The sequence below is a fragment of the Lepidochelys kempii genome, chromosome 1, assembly GCF_965140285.1.
Source record: "Lepidochelys kempii isolate rLepKem1 chromosome 1, rLepKem1.hap1, whole genome shotgun sequence".
Lineage (NCBI taxonomy): Eukaryota > Metazoa > Chordata > Testudines > Cheloniidae > Lepidochelys > Lepidochelys kempii.
Genome location: NC_136380.1, coordinates 336191011 through 336210859, shown reverse-complemented (window position 1 = coordinate 336210859; position 19849 = coordinate 336191011). Strand labels below are relative to the sequence as shown.

General features: G+C 43.3%; 1 long non-coding RNA gene across 2 annotated transcripts in view; it reads right to left on the bottom strand.

Annotated features, from left to right (window-relative positions):
- The window catches only part of LOC144930126 (uncharacterized), a 40048-nt gene that overhangs the window by 9380 nt on the left and 10819 nt on the right, over positions 1-19849 (bottom strand). The gene's annotated exons all lie outside the window — the stretch shown is intronic.

The following is a 19849-nucleotide window of genomic DNA, read 5'->3' as shown; positions in this document are numbered from 1 at the left end:
ATTTCACTTCCATTGTTACCACTGGATTTCAATGTGAGCTGTTCATGAGTATGGACCTTAGGATTTGGCACCGGCAAACTGTACTGATCCCTGGGCCACCGCACTATTAACCTCTTTCCATTATCCCTTCTCTTTATTTCCTATCTCTTAAATGGTTTTTAATCCAGGACAAGCCTTTACCTCTTACTCCATGGTTACCAAGTTTGCCTAATAGCTTCTTGCAAAGGTCTTTTTTGAAAGTCTTTTGAGAGACTTGAATAAATTTTATCCACTGGTTTGCCTTTATTCACTATTTTGTTAACACCAAATGAGTTCTAGCAGCTTAGAGAGGCACAATTCACCCTTGTAAAGCACTGCTTTTTTGTCCCATCTGATTATATATATCTGCTTAATTTATAACTCTATCTTTAATGATTTTCCGAACTATTTTTTCTGAAGTAAGGCCCATATGTCTATAATACAGATGATCACCCTCAGCTCTTTAAAAAAGATTGATGCTGGTGTGTTGGATACTTCTGAGTTGTCCAGTGTAGCGGCTTTTGTAAAAAATGATAAATAGTAATTCTGCTGTTTAGTTTTTTAGAGTTTCCAGATAACTAAGATCCAGAAGTGGTGATTAATTGCAATTAAATGTCTTGAGTTATTCCAATGCCTCTTTGTTTGTGATATTGTGCTCTCAGACAAGGTCATGCCTTCACTACCTGTGAAGAGTAACCTCAGGCTAAGTCTTTTGGAAACAACAGTAATCACTCCATAACTTGCATCAACACTTCTCTTGTCTAGCCTGATTCTTTAACACCCTTGCACCTGAAACACCAGATGATCAAGATGAGCTAACATGGTCAGCTCCATAAACTACAAATGCTGCCTTGTGTAATGATTAGAACATGGGACTGGCAGGCATAAATTTCTGAATTTTAATTCCAACTCTGCCACTGCCTTGCAGTGGATCCTTGGGCAAGTCATTTAACCTCTTCAACTCGGTTCTCCCAGCTGTAATATAGGGATAATAACATTTGCCTATCTCCTGGGCATGTTGTGAGGATTAATTAGTTAATATTTTCAAAGTGCTTTGAATATAAATGCTGAGTAAATAATCACGCCGCTCTCCCCCCCCAAAAGGAATAAGTGAAAGGGAAAGTGAAGAAAATACTAATTGTATGTTGACCATGGAGGACAAATTCTTTTCTTTTAAAGACATTGGGCCAAATACTGCTTGGGTACCCCAATGCAAACTTAAATTACCCAGGGCCAGATCCTTATATGAAGTAAGTTGGCAAAGCTCCACTCAATTGAGTGGAGTTACACTGATTTACACCAGATGAGACACTGGTCCATTTACTTCAATGGAGTTAATCTGAATTTACACTGATATAAATGAGATCAGTATTTGGCTTGTTGTCAATATGCCACTGTCTTCATTCCTTTTAATGACGAGATCTTCTGCCAAATGTATACTGTTGGATGCCAACATTCAAAGCTGAAAAATCTCTATATGAAGAGCAAATATTTGTATTGTGATACTACAGTACTAACGAGAAGCTGTAACCAAAATCATGACTCTTATTGTGCTAGGTGTTGTACAAACATAAACTGAGAGACAGTCCTCACCCCAAAGAGTTTACAATCTAAATTGACAAGACAGAAAAGGTTTTTAGGGGAAACGGAGGTGAAGTGACATGCTGGAGATCACACGGCAGGTTAGAAACGGAGTTGGAAGGAAACCCAAGTATCCTGAATCCCAGTCCAGAGCACTAGCTACTGGGCCATAAACCGCAGACAAAAATGCAACAGTTAAAAATACCTTCTCATTCTCTACTAGTAAGTATTTTAGAATATTGGTGTCCAAGGCTCAATTACAGACTTTGCAGGTGCTTGGTGTTATCCCTCCATTACAGATGGCAACTTTGTTTCTGCTTCTGTAATATTTCGTTTTCGTTTGGTTTAGCTGTAGCTCCTTGAGGGGGTAAGAGTCGTGTGGAAGTAAAGAGGAAGAATGATCACTGTACGTGAAAAAAAGGCTTCTCATTGATACTTATATCAGCAAAGGCAAGACTGTTACAGGCAAAAGCTCAAGAGGATTACTTGGGATTCTGCAGTGTACAGTAAACCATCCTTATCTCTCTCAGAATGGCAGGACATTTTCTATAGTAAGGTTGGTTCAAGCACTTTTTTAAAAATGCCAGTTTTCAGAGGCTTGCAAATGCTGAAATTTGAGCTTAACCATTTTGAGACTTAAAATTAGATTGATATTCAGTTGGTACATTGCCCATGAAACCGGTGAGAATGGCTGCTTGTGAAAAGAACAAGAAGCACTGTAGTTACATTGTATCTGGGTTTTAGTCTTTGTTTCACTTCCCTCCATGTAAACTGAGAGTAAATCCAGAGCATTTTATAGAGCTGCACAAGTGGACAGCCAGTGTGAGTGAGATCAATCCAGTGTACTGCATTTCAAAACATAGGCTCAAGTTTTTCAGAGCACTAAAGCACATGCTTAAAGTTAAACATGCGTTATGGGCTTTGCAGAACCAGGGTCATAAACAGTATGGTCCAAATTTGATGGTCCAAACTTATAACATGTATAAAAGTGCAGATACTACTGTCTCTCTCTCTCTCTTTCTCTCTCTCTCACCCTCCCTCCCTCCTTTGGAGGATTGAAATACAACACAGCTAAGCTGAAAGAAAGAAAGAAAGAAAGAAAGAAAGAAAGAAAGAAAGAAAGAAAGAAAGAAAGAAAGAAAGAAAGAAAGAAATTCACACACAATTTTCAGGGAGAGGAGAGAACAAAGGAAAGGGCTACATGTGACAGATGCCATTCAAGTCACTTAATGCACTACTGGAGTGTGCTCAGATACTATGGTGATAGGCATTGTATGAGACACTGAACACAACAGAAGGCCTCAATCCTGCAACTGGCTGTGTGCAGGCAGTACTCTGTCCCCATGTGGAACTAATTCCAGGAGCAGAGCCCCCGAGCCAGATTCTGCACCAGCTTTCACCCTGCCTCTCAGGAAATCTGTGACAGAGCTAAAAATAGAACCATTGCTATACTTTGGGGGGAAAGTGGTGGTATGCTCCAAATTCATCTTCCTAAAATACCGCTTACCCCTTTTTTATTTATCTTCATCATTGAGATGTGAGGTTATGGCATGACCAGCCAAAATTCATTTCTCTAGTAACAAACGAAGGGAACGCCCACCCAGACATATGAATGCTGCATTTGTTCTGGTTCCCAAGATAAGTGCAAACTTCTGCTTTGAGATGAGATAACTTTAGAAACATTGTGGTCCTGGAGAATAATTATGGTAATTGAAAGTAGGAGTAGAATTATGGTAATTGAAAACTTCTCTTGTGACAGGTATTTCTAAAGCTCCAGGATTCTGGGGCTGCTCCGTATCACTATGTAGGATAATTCGTGTTATTTTTGCAAAAATGACTGAAAGTTCATGCAAATGTAACTTCAACCATTATTTGTATAATAAACTTGTTACGCATACAGACATAGAATTTATTTTTTAAATGTGCGGTTTGCAGTCTGGTGAGAGGTGCTGGCTTGAGAGTCATAAAGAGTGAAATCGTCTGTTCAGTGTACAACATGGACACTATAATCTACACCCATATAGTTCCACCTGTGTGTCCCAACCTTGACCTGGAAGGAACACCTCTAGGAAGAAGTGGGTAGTTCACTCCTCATGCTTGTTTAGACTGTTGCCTCTTGCCTGAGACTACCAGCAAAGCGTGAGTTAGTGTCAATTGTGGAAATCTGTGTGTTGAGGACACTTGTCTAAAAGGAAAAAGACTACTGTCTGGTCTACATTTGAACATGTACCACTTTAATTGTAGTTAAAGCAGCATATGATGAGGTACACACATCCCACACTGGAAAGGAAGGGGTTGAAGAGCTGCTCTGAGCCCACCCCACCACACCAGCAATCCATGCACAGAATGGAGGCAAAGCTTAAGAAGGGAGCGGAACGGAGGCAGGCAGCCCATGGAGATGAGCTGACCTATACTCTGAAGCTCTGCAAAAGGAGTGCTGTGGGAGGCCCAACTACCAGGTCCCTTGATTATTGATGGTCTAGTTGCCCTGCTGAGGGAAGAGGACTCCAGACATTTGCAAGGTTGGAGACTTTGATTTATTTTGTTTACAAGCCTTTGTTTTTCCCTCTTGCATGGGGAGGAAGTGATCTGGGCAAGTAGCCACCTAGCTTTGGGTCAGAACCCAGGGAAGAGGGTGGGTCTGGGTTCCCCTACTCACCCCTGATGGGGCGGGAGGCAAAAAATGTGTCCCTCATAGTAGAGACTCAGGACTAGGAAAACCCCCATCCTAGAGAGTCCAGGACTTTGGCTAGATGAAGCTTGAAGCCCATTGCTGGGCATTGCAACTAGGCCTTTGTTGGACTCTTTATATACCCTGGAAGCAGTAAACAGAACCTGTGGCCCAGCTGGAGGGCCGAACCACAGAAGGGGACAGACCACCGCAGGGCCAGAATGTCTATTAATGGGGGCATTAAGACAGAAAAGCAACTGTTGTACCCTCGCCCAACCACTAGGCAGTGCCTGTGGGGAACAGACCCCTTCACACAGTACAACCCTTCCTCGATTACACAGTTATATCAGTATAAATTATCAGTGTTACTATTGTCATATAGAAATTGTAATAAGCTATCTCAATATAAACCACCTTTATACTACTTTAATTGCTTCCATGCTAGTATACTTCCAGTACAATGTGGCAGGGCACCTCCTTCACCTTGCCGGGTGCAGTGGTTCCCCCTCTGGTGGTGGCAACCTGTGGTAAGTCATTCCCACTCTGGAGAGTTTTTATTCCTCACTTAGGTTTTTATTCTTCCATATTTACAAGGTAGCCCTCAGGGTAGGCCCAAGAGAAAAGTATATAACACAGAAAGGGGACTGTCTCCTGCCCCATGTTCATAGAATCATAGAATATCAGGGTTGGAAGGGACCTCAGGAGGTCATCTAGTCCAACCCCCTGCTCAAAAGCAGGGCCCATCCCCAATTAAATCATCCCAGCCAGGGCTTTGTCAAGCCTGACCTTAAAACTTCTAAGGAAGGAGATTCCACCACCTCCCTAGGCAACGCATCCCAGTGTTTCACCACCCTACTAGTGAAAAAGTTTTTCCTAATATCCAACCTAAACCTCCCCCACTGCAACTTGAGACCATTACTCCTTGTCCTGTCCTCTTCCACCACTGAGAATAGTCTAGAACCATCCTCTCTGGAACCACCTCTCAGGTAGTTGAAAGCAGCTATCAAATCCCCCCTCACTCTTCTCTTCCGCAGACTAAACAATCCCAGTTCCCTCAGCCTCTTCTCATAAGTCATGTGTTCCAGACCCCTAATCATTTTTGTTGCCCTTCGCTGGATTCTTTCCAATTTATCCACATCCTTTCCTGTGTCTTAAACACAAGACAATCCTTTTCTCCCCATTAGCAATATCTTTGCACATTCTGCATTGATGTTTGGTGAACACAGTAGATTCAGTTTTCAGAGTAACAGCCGTGTTAGTCTGTATTCGCAAAAAGAAAAGGAGTACTTGTGGCACCTTAGAGACTAACCAATTTATTTGAGCATGAGCTTTCGTGAGCTAATTCTTCTGAGACTAGGAAAGCCTGGGGTGATTTAGCAGTGATACTTCACCCAGCATTCATCTAGCTTTGCTTAGTTTTTGGGTGACTCTCAGCATCTCTGGGTGACTCTCAGGACAAGCCAGCAGCAAAGTAGTTACTCACATCTTCCATATTTTTGTATGAAGTTTAGCCAGCCCATAAAGCAGCTCCCTGCAGTGCTCATCTCCAGATCTGAATTGGTAACTTTAAGGTTTATAAAGAAGGTGTCTGAATGGGAAATTCATTCTTACCATTAGCAGCAATTAGAGCTTTCTGGAGGATGATAATTCTATTTTACATCATCTTTTGAGGTTTCTAAATTTGTTTTTGTTCCAATGTGGAACAAAATGTTTTACAAAAATGGAATTATAGTGAAATGTCTGTTTTCAGGTCAAAACCTGACCTTGTTGATTTCCGGATGTGAAGAAGTGTGTCACTCTAAAGCCTCATGGTTAGGGCACTGGCCTATGATGTAGGAGATTCAGAGCAGTTTTTCATCCCAGACCACTCTGAATCACCCAGAGCAGGGTGATTCACCACATCCCAGGCCAGTTTCCTAAGCACAAGGCTATAGCGTGTCAAAGAATATTTCTCTCTCCCATACCTGAGAAACATTTTGTTGAAACCTATACATCTCCATGGAATGTTTCAGCTTTGATGAAAATGTTTTGTCAAAACATTCTGACCAGCTCTATCAGCAACACAGAACTAATTGCTTTAAAGAATCTATTCTCAGTCAATATCTAAGGGTATGTCTACACTACGGAATTAGGTTGAATTTATAGAAGTCAGTTTTTTAGAAATCGGTTTTATATATTCGAGTGTGTGTGTCCCCACAGAAAATGCTCTAAGTGCATTAAGTGCATTAACTCGGCAGAGCGCTTCCACAGTACCGAGGCTAGAGTCGACTTCCGGAGTGTTGCACTGTGGGTAGCTATCCCACAGTTCCCACAGTCTCCACTGCCCATTAGAATTCTGGGTTGAGATCCCAATGCCTGATGGGGCTAAAACATTGTCACGGGTGGTCCTGGGTACATATCGTCAGGCCCCCCTTCCCTCCCTCCCTCCCTCCGTGAAAGCAAGGGCAGACAATCATTTTGCGCTGTCAGCGTGGTCACATGAGTGATCAGGACATGGACACAGATTTCTCTGAAAGCATGGGCCCTGCCAATGCATGCATCATGGTGCTAATGGGGCAGGTTCATGCTGTGGAACGCCGATTCTGGGCCCGGGAAACAAGCACAGACTGGTGGGACCCCCATAGTGTTGCAGGTCTGGGACAATTCCCAGTGGCTGCGAAACTTTCGCATGCGTAAGGGCACTTTCATGGAACTTTGTGACTTGCTTTCCCCTGCCCTGAAGCGCATGAATACCAAGATGAGAGCAGCCCTCACAGTTGAGAAGCGAGTGGTGATAGCCCTGTGGAAACTTGCAACGCCAGACAGCTACCGGTCAGTTGGGAATCAATTTGGAGTGGGCAAATCTACTGTTGGGGCTGCTCTGATGCAAGGAGCCCACGCAATCAAAGATCTGCTGCTATCAAGGGTAGTGACCCTGGGAAATGTGCAGGTCATAGTGGATGGCTTTGCTGCAATGGGATTCCCTAACTGTGGTGAGGCAATAGACGGAACCCATATCCCTATCTTGGCACTGGAGCACCAAGCCTCCGAGTACATAAACCACAAGGGGTACTTTTCAATAGTGCTGCAAGCTCTGGTGGATCACAAGGGACGTTTCACCAACATCAACGTGGGATGGCCGGGAAAGGTACATGACGCTCGCATCTTCAGGAACTCTGGTCTGTTTCAAAAGCTGCAGGAAGGGACTTTCTTCCCAGACCAGAAAATAACTGTTGGGGATGTTGAAATGCCTATATGTATCCTTGGGGACCCAGCCTACCCCTTAATGCCATGGCTCATGAAGCCGTACACAGGCAGCCTGGACAGTAGTCAGGAGCTGTTCAACTACAGGCTGAGCAAGTGCAGAATGGTGGTAGAATGTGCATTTGGACGTTTAAAGGCGCGCTGGCGCAGTTTACTGACTCGCTTAGACCTCAGCGAAACCAATATTCCCACTGTTATTACTGCTTGCTGTGTGCTCCACAATATCTGTGAGAGTAAGGGGGAGACGTTTATGGTGAGGTGGGAGGTTGAGGCAAATCGCCTGGCTGCTGGTTACGCTCAGCCAGACACCAGGGTGGTTAGAAGAGCACAGGAGGGCGCGGTACGCATCAGAGAAGCTTTGAAAACCAGTTTCATGACTGGCCAGGCTACAGTGTGAAAGTTCTCTTTGTTTCTCCTTGATGAAACCCCCCGCCCCTTGGTTCACTCTACTTCCCTGTAAGCTAACCACCCTCCTCTCCTCCCTTCGATCACCGCTTGCAGAGAAAATAAAGTCATTGTTGCTTCACATTCATGCATTCTTTATTCATTCATCACACAAATAGGGGGATGACTACCAAGGTAGCCCAGGAGGGGTGGTGGAGGAGGGAAGGAAAATGCCACACAGCACTTTAAAAGTTTACAACTTTAAAATTTATTGAATGCCAGCCTTCTTTTTTTTGGGCAATCCTCTGTGGCGGAGTGGCTGGTTGGCCGGTGGCCCCCCCACCGCATTCTTGGGCGTCTGGGTGTGGAGGCTATGGAACTTGGGGAGGAGGGCGGTTGGTTACAGAGGGGCAGCAGTGGCAGTCTGTGCTCCAGCTGCCTTTGCTGTAGCTCAACCATACACTGGAGCATACTGGTTTGGTCCTCCAGCAGCCTCAGCATTGAATCCTGCCTCCTCTCATCACGCTACCGCCACATTTGAGCTTCAGCCCTGTCTTCAGCCCGCCACTTACTCTCTTCAGCCCGCCACTTACTCTCTTCAGCCCGCCACCTCTCCTCCCGGTCATTTTGTGCTTTCCTGCACTCTGACATTATTTGCCTCCACGCATTCGTCTGTGCTCTGTCAGTGTGGGAGGACAGCATGAGCTCGGAGAACATTTCATCTCAAGTGTGTTTTTTTTTCTTTCTAATCTTCACTAGCCTCTGGGAAGGAGAAGATCCTGTGATCGTTGAAACACATGAAGCTGGTGGAGGAAAAAAAAAGGTACAGCGGTATTTAAAAAGACACATTTTATAAAACAGTGGCTACACCCTTTCAGGGTAAACCTTGCTGTTAACATTACATACATAGCACATGTGCTTTCGTTACAAGGTAGCATTTTGCCTCCCCCCACTGCGTGGCTACCCACTCAACCCTCCCCCCTCCCCGTGGCTAACAGCGGGGAACATTTCTGTTTAGCCACAGGCAAACAGGCCAGCAGGAACGGGCTCCTCTGAGTGTCCCCTGAAGAAAAGCACTCTGTTTCAACCAGGTGACCATGAATTATATCTCACTCTCCTGAGGATAACACAGAGAGCTAAAGAACGGATGTTGTTTGAATGCCAGCAAACATACACTGCAATGCTTTGTTCTACAATGATTCCCGAGTACGTGTTACTGGCCTGGAGTGGTAAGTGTCCTACCATGAAGGACGCAATAAGGCTGCCCTCCCCAGAAACCTTTTGCAAAGGCTTTGGGAGTACATCCAGGAGAGCCGCGAATGCCAGGGCAAAGTTATCCTTTCACATGCTTGCTTTTAAACCATGTATAGTATTTTAAAAGGTAAACTCACTGGAGGTTCCTTCTCCGCGGGCCGGGTCCAGGAGGCAGCCTTGGGTGGGTTCAGAGGGTACTGGCTCCAGGTCCAGGGTAAGAAACAGTTCCTGGCTGTCGGGAAAACCGGTTTCTCCGCTTGCTTGCTGTGAGCTATCTACAACCTCCTCCTCATCCTCTTCATCCCCAAAACCTGCTTCCATGTTGCCTCCATCTCCATTGAAGGAGTCAAACAACATGGCTGGGGTAGTGGTGGCTGAACCCCCTAAAATGGCATGCAGCTCATCATAGAAGCGGCATGTTTGGGGCTCTGACCCGGAGTGGCCGTTTGCCTCTCTGGTTTTCTGGTAGGCTTGCCTCAGCTCCTTAAGTTTCATGCGGCACTGCTTCAGGTCCCTGTTATGGCCTCTGTCCTTCATGCCCTGGGAGATTTTGACAAAGGTTTTGGCATTTCGAAAACTGGAACAGAGTTCTGATAGCACGGATTCCTCTCCCCATACAGCGATCAGATCCCGTCCCTCCCGTTTGGTCCATGCTGGGGCTCTTTTGCGATTCTGGGACTCCATCATGGTCACCTGTGCTGATGAGTTCTGCATGGTCACCTGCAGCTTGCCACGCTGGCGAAACAGGAAATGAGATTCAAAAGTTCGCGGTTCTTTTCCTGTCTACCTGGCCAGTGCATCTGAGTTGAGAGTGCTGTCCAGAGCGGTCACAATGGGATAGCTCCCGGAGGCCAATACTGTCGAATTGTGTCCACAGTACCCCAAATTCGAGCCGGCAAGGCCGATTTAAGCGCTAATCCACTTGTCAGGGGTGGAGTAAGGAAATCGATTTTAAGAGTCCTTTAAGTCGAAATAAAGGGCTTCATCGTGTGGATGGGTGCAGGTTTACGTCTATTTAACGCTGCTAAATTCGACCTAAAGTCCTAGTGTAGACCAGGGCTAAGCCTTCTAAGGTAACAGTTACAATCTATTTCCTGGTTTTTCATTTGTGTAGGAATTGTCTTGTCTAACAGCTGTTCTCCATCCTAGAAGTCAGCTAGGATCATATGTCATCATGGCTGAAGTCCATGATGTGCTTGACTTGAATATACTTCCCCCCATTGACTTTCAGGGTGATCTGATCAGCTTTGGTATCAAATAGGCTATTTTGGCAGCCTCCTTCTAAAAGGCAGTGTTAAATTTCTTAAGTGGTACCAAGATATAGTCAAGATAATAATAGAACTCCATCTTTATTGAACTAAGGTGATCTGCTTCTGTTTGGACCCTGGCATACTTATCCACGTCTTCCTAGCTACTGAGATAGTTTTAAAGGATCTGGCTGTTGCTGCAGTGTCCTTGATATGTACTTCTGTAGGCTAAGCCTGTGCTGCACTATTCGACACACTTTAATGCTCCTGAATACTTAATATCTTTTGTAGCCTTTCTTTTGCTTGGAATGGGAGAATATATCCAACAGCAGCTCTTAGACATATAACTGTCTTCGTTTCCCATTGTGTTGGCAGCATCTGCTTGCCAATTGACAAACACAACCTAGGTCAGATAAGTTGGGCTGTGCTTGATGAAAAGAAACATTGTTTTTCTTTCTCATAACAGTGCAGTTCTCATCACTGTGGAACGCGACAACTTCATTCCAAAGTCTAGTTTTGTCTTGTCAAAGGTAGCAAAGGTGTTCACCTATAACATGTCAGAATGTCTAAAATCTAGTTATTGTTTGGCCTATATCTTTCTCAGAGAGTTTCACTAGAATTACAAATTCTGTCTCACGTCTTTTATCACTGCTCTCATCTGCCATTAGACAGAATGACCCATCATTTCTGATCTGCTAGACTAACAAAGCATTTTCATGGATTATCATGGTTTTCACACATCCATATCTAAAATCTTTAACAACACTGCCAGGGAGTATTTCCTCAGTGTTTAGGTTTTTATATAACACCTATCACCATGGTATCTAAGATTAGCAGATTACACGGCTTTGTGAAATGATCAACGGCTGCAGATGGTGCGATATGTTTGGCTTCTGTTCTTATTCCATTTCCAGCACTGACATGTTAATCAAGATCTTTGTACTTGATAATCTCAATCAAAAAATCAAGCATTGATTAATCATCATAACAAAGAAGGGAAGTGCAGTCCCGTATTTAGAACACGCTGCTGTAAGCTATCCACTGACTTGCTGAGTATATTGGGCAAGCCATTTGACCATTCCGTACCTCACTTTAAGCATCCACACAATGAGGATTTGTAAGTCTTTATATTTATTTGGGGACTGTAGGTGCTAATGTAATACAATCAAGTATTGGGATCTCCTTGTGCTAGGCACCCTACATACACAGGTCCTGCCCCAAGAGGCTTAAAATCTAATCGAGAGGTGAGATTCACTGCTGTAATGTGATCTGAGAACCTGCCACGGAAAGTGATATGTAAATGCAAAATGTTATATTTTGGCTTGTTCTGGGTCATAACTTGCATGGTAATTTTTATCACGAGAGGCTTGTGTACCTATTCAGGGCCAAAAATAGCCATACTATTTGCCATGTCAACTTTTGCCAACCCATAGGAACTGACATTTCCACGAATTTGGTGGTGGTGTATTATAACAGCACTAAGTGGCCCTAACAAGCACCAGACCCCACTTTGCTGGTTGCTGTTCAAGAAGATAAGACAGGACTCTTGCACCAAGAAGCTTTAAATCCAGTTTAGAGAGTGTTCTTTTGCCTCCAACAGCAAAACTTCTATATGTGTCATATCCATTTGTCTAGCCATTAATGAAGGTATCTGAGAGTGCTAAGTGGCTGGCTTAAGATATGGCCACTGTTTTATGGAATTCCTCGCATCTAGGTCATTGGTTCAAATGTAATCCAGGTTGGTAGAGACCAAATCCTGCTATGTTCTGATGGGTATGCAATAGCCTGAGAAGTTAGTGTTCTCAGCCTATTTCCTAGTGGACAACTGTACACTTCCTAAACACATCACTGAATCCCTAGACTGAACTACCCTCTCATTAATACAGGCAGTCCCTTCAAAACAAAGCTGAAGTATGATGCCAGGACAGTGTGGTAATGCTTGCATTTTCACTGGCCATGATGTGTGCTGTGGCTCAATATAAGACTTTGGTCTCTGGGACTGTCCTTCTAACACTATTCATGAACACTGATTCTCCAGTACCTTGCATTTTACTACATCATTTACACCTGGGCAATATGAGTGTAAAACACTACCATTCAGATTTTGTAGTACTGACTTTGCACAGACCTATTATGCAAACTAAAAAAGCACTGAAGCATGTACTTATCTTTGACTTAAATGAGATCACTTGTCTGCTTAAAGTTAAGCCTGTGTTTAAATGCTTTGTTTGATCATGGCCTTAATCACTACACTAGCGATGAGGCTGTGAAGAAATCATCCTTAATTCATTGAACAAATGCCACTATTGACTTCATGTGTTTTGGAGTCACTACTGCTGTTATGGCATACCATTAGTTATAGAAAATTGAGATTTTAAAAGGCCCTTCTGCTGAATCTGCTTCTCACAATGTGTGCTATGAATAAATGTATCCATCAGGGTCCAAACTCCACTTGCCCTCTGGGGTGGAGCAGCACTTTTCCTTAGTTGCAAAATACTTTCAGAAGAGAAGTTGTAGACTGAAGATAATATAAAATATGGTGTGCTGTTTTTTTTTTAGACCATTTCTCTGTTTCCTTACGCCTTCATTTTGCACAAAGACTGTTCGTGGTTAATTCTGCTTTTGAAATTTTAACATTAACTTTAACTTTTATTGTTTGAAAAGTTAAAAATGATTCAAAGTTCAGTAAATAAAAAGCAGTTCAAACACACTGCAATGTACTAAGTAGAGCTGGTTGAAATTTTGCATATGGATTTTTTTCCCTCAAACAAATGGTGTAACTGAAATTGAAATTTTTCTTGGGAAAATGTGAATTTTTGATAAAATTCCATTAAGTCATGTTGAAATAGACCTTTTCATTTTGAACTGACATTTTGAAACAAAATGACACTTTTTGTTTCAACATAAAATGTCATTTTGGTTTATCAGTTAAAAAAAACAAATGAAGTGACATTTGATTTCAAAATCTTAATTCAAGATGACAATTTTCATTTTGGTTTGACTGATATCAAAATTTTCATTTTGGAATTTCTGGTTTGAATCTTTTTTTGGCATATTTCATTACATGAAAGTTTCCAATATTTCAACTTTCCATTTGGGTGCAGAACAGAGACTAATTTCAAAACGTCAAAATTTCCCATAAGATGAAAGTTCAATTTTTCAACCTGTTCTAGTATTGACTTTATATGTGTAAGTTGGTAATACTGCCCATTAGTGTGTGTGGCCCACAGAAGGGATAAAGGCTGATAGTGCTGTGAGCTATTAGAGTTCTCCTTTAGTTTGTTAGAGACCTGTATTTTAGGAACTGAAACAGCAGGGGTCTTGTCGTGTAATGACTTGATACCAGCCACCACCAGGTACTGTAAAAGTTACATTTGCTGACAACCATATGTGACCTAGAAGGTGTGTGTGTGTGGGGGGATCGTGACCCCCCCCACCCACCAGATTTCTGCTTAGCCTGCTGGGGGGGAGTGAGAGGCGCTCCCTTTTCTCGCTGCCCCTGTCCCTGAGATCCAGGCCTGGGGTGAGGAGCAGAAGGGGCAGGACTAGCTGCTTCTCATGCTGGCTGCTCCGGGTCACTGCTCTCAGCATTTCCCTCACTGCCTGGCCAGGGCCAATCTGAAGGCACACACAGCACTCCAAAACAAGGAAACAATATATTCCTCAACCCCTCCCATTTACATCTCCGTATGCTGAAATGCGGACACGTAAATTGCAGTAGCAATTCCTCAAATGGAGATTTCCGAATCAGTGAACCTTTATCTCATGCACAGGAAGAATATTTTTTTTCTATTTCTTTAATTCCTTTTGTGTTGCAGCTGTTTAGCTTAGTGAAATGAAATAGTCCTCGGTATGCTGAAAGTCTCTTTGATTAAATATAAACAGTTTTTAATTAACTGGAATTTTTAATATCTCTCTAATTGTCTTTGCCAAGTTTTGTTTAAATAAAGACACATTATTATTACAGCTATATATTTAATTTAGAGCTTAGAGAAAAAGGAAATGAAAAAGATTATGCAGATAGAGTCCAACTCACCAGCCAAAAGCCTCTGTGCTATTCAGGATCTGCTTAAGAGCTAGGCACCGTGTGAGCCCTGAAATAAGACTTAAGTGAGGCATAGAATTTATGCTGGCTCTCGTCTGCACAGGGATGAATTTCGCCCTTTGTGAATAATGTAACAGACTTACTGTGCTGGTATGGTGAGCGAGTGTTTGGGCACATCCTAAGGGTGTAGCTCCTCCTAGATTAGAAGGATCCCTTTCTCAGAGAGGATTCTGAGACAAAGTTCAGGGGTTCGCTTTGGGGCAAAAGCAGAACTGTTTTGGGTCAGCAGCACCAGCTGCAGGAGGGGAGATGTCTCTGTACTGCCTTCCAGTAAGAAATGAAGGTGGTTCTCTTGCGCCAGTGCTGTTACTTTGGAGACTGCATGGCTATCCTAACCCACCCATCAGGGGATTGCAAGGTTATGTACCAATACTACAGTCTAATGGATTGCCCATAAATAGGTGTGCAAGGTCAGTTATAGAGCTGGTCAGAAAACTGAATTTCCACCCAGCGAGAAAGTGTAACACTGCAAAATTTGCTTCAAATTGGAACTAACGAAAATAAAAACATTGAATTTTTTCCTGGAAATTCTGGGAAAAAATTGGTTTGGAAAAATTGACCTATTTTGTTTCAATTTATATTGCATTGTTTTGTTTGACTAACCCCAGCCACTTTGTGGTGATGTGCGCCTCTGGGGGAGCAATCCCTCTGCTTTCCTAAGTGCCAGGCTGATGCATGGGCTGCACATGGGTGGGAAAGGCTTTGTGCCCTCCCCCCCAACTCCAATTTGATAATGGGCCTGTTACAACCTGGTCCTTTATTAGCAGAATAGGGATGTGTGCAGTAGATGTTACCCCCCACTACCACCACAGCAGGATTGCAAGTGACTGGTGCCAGGAGGCCAGGAAGACCACTAGCTGGGCAGCGAAGACACTGGAACATGTAAAAAGGAAACAAGCCTGCTTTCTTATGGAAAAAAAAAAATTGGCTTGATTTAAAAGGCCCAAACATCCCGGCTCTAATTAAATCTTCAAATGAAGGGGAAGGGGAGGATGTGGGGAGAAAAACAAACTGTCAGATCTGAAGTGACCATAGAACCTCCCCTTGCAAAAACCAAGCGGCCCAGGGGGCCCATTGATCTTTAGGCAGACATTCATCCTTCACCCATTCAAAGACAGCCCCGTTTGGCACCAGTCTTTACAAGCCCTAACTGTTCATTAAAGCTAAGCTGAACTGCTGAATGAACTTGTGAGCTGTGTTTGAAGTACTTTGGCATAGCTGCATGGGGAAGCTCACGCCACTGCTGCCTGCACTGTAATTGACGATAGTGCGTATTACCCGTGCCTGAGTTTCCTGAGCGGAGAAATTGCTTCTCATCCTTCTCTGTGGGCTCAGCCCTGAGGTTGTTATTCACTCCCTACTCTGGGATACCTCCACTGAAATCATTGGGCAGGTGAAGGCCAGATCCTGATACTTCTGTGGCAGGTGTACTCTATCAAGTCATATAACTGGTTATAGACAATCCTAGCTGATCCTGAGGAAGGATGGCTTGGCACACAAGGGGAAGAGGCTGCCTCCACTGAAGAAGAGTGGCTCAGCAGGGGGAGAATCGTGTAAAGGAGCCCCTCCTCTTTTTAGTTAGACATTAGCCCTTACACCCCTTCTTCTTTCTAGCAGGAGGAGAGTGTGGGAATTAGCCTGGTCCTGGTAATCTTTGCCTGGCTCACTCAGGAGTGAGAGAGGTGGGATCAGGATGGCTTGCTCTTGTTTAAAAAGGGGATGTTTGAGAAAGGGAATCTAGTCTCCACTAGTCTCATGGAGCCATGAGCATATGCATTGCCTCCCTCATGTCAATAAGCCAGGGTAGAAGACTACCCAGAGATATCGGGGAGGCAATGCATATGCTCATGGCTCCATCCCCTCCTTGGCTCCTCTGGGGTTTACACCTTGGTGTTTTCCTGAGCACAGGATTGCATTTCGCCCTGCCCCATACACGGGATCCGTAAGGGAGAAGGCTCTTTGTAACCCCTTCCTGCCCCCGTGCAAGGGTTTGGCACAATCTAGCCCAATTTCTAATACATTTATTTATTTGTATTGCAGCAAGACTTTCCAACTGAGTTCAGGACTCCTCTATGCTAGGCACTTTATAAACATATGGTAAAAATCAATCCCAAAGTGCTTTCAGTCTAAATAGACAAGACAGATCAAGGATGGAAGGGGAACAATATTATTTTGCAGGAAAGAACCTATAGGACGGCCTGATATATATTTTTTCTCAACCTGTGTAGTTTCTTGTCTGGACATAAAAACATGTTATTACCTGCTGAACTGTCCTCAGAATTAAATATTAAAGCAATAATAAAGAACAATTTAAAAAATGTGTAGAGAAACTTGCCAGGGTATAGTCATGGGGCATTGACTTGGGTGAAGGGTACAGCTTTCTAAATGAAATTGAGGAAGGAAAATATCAAGTTCTGTTGTTTTTACCTTGGATAGAGCCAAAAAAAAAAAAAAAGAGTGTTCAGTTGTGTTAGAGATCTGCTAATGTACCCTGGCAAGGCTCCAAGCTCCTCTGTGCTTGGCATGGGGTACTTGCCATCCCAGAAAGCAACACTTCTTAATGCCCACAGCAATGATTACCTGTATAAAGTTCCAAGTCAAAAACAGTCAGACCAAAGCAAAGGTGGCTGCATCCTCGAAATCAGCACCTCACCAAAGCAGTGCTCACAGAAGATGTGGGGCTGAGGAGATGGGTATACTCCATGGCTGCTACTGCATGGGTAGGGGTGCAGATACTGTTCACTGTTGCTGTGTGATTTGCAGGGAGAGTGGGCTACCTGTCGCGGCTGCTCCCCTTGCTGCAGAAATGCATTGTTACTGATGCCTTTTGGACTTTTCGGCAGGGCCACTGAAAATATTCACTGTGTCACAATGTTTGAATTAATGTGTTATCAACCTTAACTTTGTACTTTTTTTTTTTTTTTGGTCCACGAACAACTTTTTTGGAAAGTACTAAGCATCATTGTTAGTTGTAGAAGAGTTGGTTTGAATTTTTTTTCCTTCTTCCCAGGAAAAATGTAGATAAAAATGAAAAATTCTGTTAACCCCCCGACACTCTCAAGCACTGAGAAATGTTTGGATGCAAACAGCAGAAAAATTAGTATGTTTTTGACTGAAAATATTCAATTTTTTTTGGAGGAAAGCAGATGCAAAAAGCAGAAAAAACATGTAGTTGAAAATCCTATTATTTATTTATTTATTTAAGTTTTGATGGAAAATTTTCAACCTGCCCTGATTAATCCCTTTACCCAGGACCAGCTCTGCTATAGAGGTGGAACAGGCATGTATTTAAGCAGAAAAATGCCATTGCAAATTCTGTCACCCCTCTAATGTAAATGGTGCTGAGGCGATGCGTTGGGGGACATGTAGGGTCACGTGGCCCCCAGATTTGCTGCTTGGCTTGTACTGAGAATGCTCACATAGACTGAACATGCTCAGTAACACTGCTGAAGATGGAGGCCCTCACTCTGCCCTCCCCCCACTATTCGCAGGCAAGGTCATCTGTGTCTACACTAAGGGCATATCTTCACTAGCAAAGTGCTTTAACGTGGCTGTATAGTCGCGGCACCGGCGCTGGGGGAGAGCTCTCCCAGAGCCATAAAAAAAACACAGCCATGAGGGGAGTAGCTACCGGCACTGATGCACTGTCTACACTGCTACTTTACAGCGCTGAAAGTTGCTCTGCTCAGGGGGGTGTTTTTTTACCCTGCTGAGCGAGAAAGTTGCAGCGCTGTATAGTGGCAGTGTAGACAACGCCTATGGGTTCACACTGATGTGGTTAGAGCAGTGGCTCCAATCCTAGTGTAAACATAGTTATATTTGTGTCCTATTGTTAGAGCTGGGTGCCATTTGTTAGCCAAAACCTTGGTTGAGAAATTTGATTCAGATTGACCAAAACAAAGAGAATTTGTGTGAAATTCACCCAAATTGCTTTGGTCAGAAAAAATAATCAAACATTAAAGTTTTTTTATGTGAAATTTTACTTCAAATTAAAAAAAAAGTTTTAAAATATCCCTGCTAAATAATACAAAACATTTCTTTTTAGATTGAACAAATCATTTTGTGAGAGGGACACATTTGAATGGTGTCAAGCTCAGTGTGGTTAATTTTTTACCTTGAACTCAACCTGTGTGCACTTTTTTTTTTTTTTTTTTTGGACTAAGAGGCTTGTCAGTTGCATCATTTTTCACAGGTGTATTGAAGGTTTCATTAAAAATACAGCCAAGGTGGTCAGCCTTTCCTTTCTGATGTTGTCAGCAGAAATGCAGGCACACGCTCTCACAGATTCATGGTTCGGAAACGTAGATCTGGAGTTCTTCTGCTGAACTGTTTGGAGTTTGAATTTCCTGGCAGTTTGGTGGCAAGCAGTTCCTCTGAGGATGCTTGAAGCTTGCTCTTCAGTGTGAATTTGGGAAACAAGTGGTATATTTGGTGATTATCAGATAACTATCAGTGAGTAGGCTCCCAAATTTGGAGGTACCTGAGCACAAGGCTGAATATCGCTCCAAAAGTCAGCTGAACCATTAAACCAGTCATCCTCAAGAAAAGGTTCTGTGAGGAGCTGCTGCTAGGAGAATAATCTTGCAAAGACATCTTTTGGAATATTATTTTAGCCAGTCTCTGAAACTGACTGAAAGGATGGATGCTTTGGAGTAAACTAATACTCTCTGTGTTGTACAGAATCCTGGTGAGCTGATAAATAAAGCAAAACACGGTTCTTGTAATTTGTTATTGCAAGGGGTCAGTGACAATCACGCTGCTAGCTTGACCCTTCCTTAGCCCACTGAGGCTGAAATGATAATCCCAAACAAGAGCAGCACAATCTCTGCAAGGCTAATTCAGCATGTTCTTTGTTCCTATATAGCAACTTACTGACACGAGTTTTATTTTTGTTGCTCCTGGTGTGCGCAGAATTGTAGGACTGGAAGGGACCTTGAGAGGTCATCCAGTCCAGTCCCCTGCACTCATGGCAGAACTACGTATTAGTATGACCAAGAGAAAAGTGAGGAGAGCAGTAGAAGGGGCAGGAAGGTTGGGCGTGCAAAGACTCCTAGTCACTTGACACAGAGGGGTCTCAAAGAGAATCCAAACAACTGCTGCAACATCTGTCTGCAAAATAGAAGAGCAGCCACTGTGGTGACAGTATGATTAAAAAACAACAACGTGGAGATGCAGCAATAAGTATCATATCCCTATGGTGCTTTTGCTTTATTTATTTAGATCATTTAAAGAAAACACCAGAAACTAGCACCGTTCCAAAAGCTCAGGACAACTTTGACAGGCACGAAAAGGTCAAAGAGCTTCAGCAAGTGCATCAAAGTTCTTAATTCAGAAATAAATAAGGAG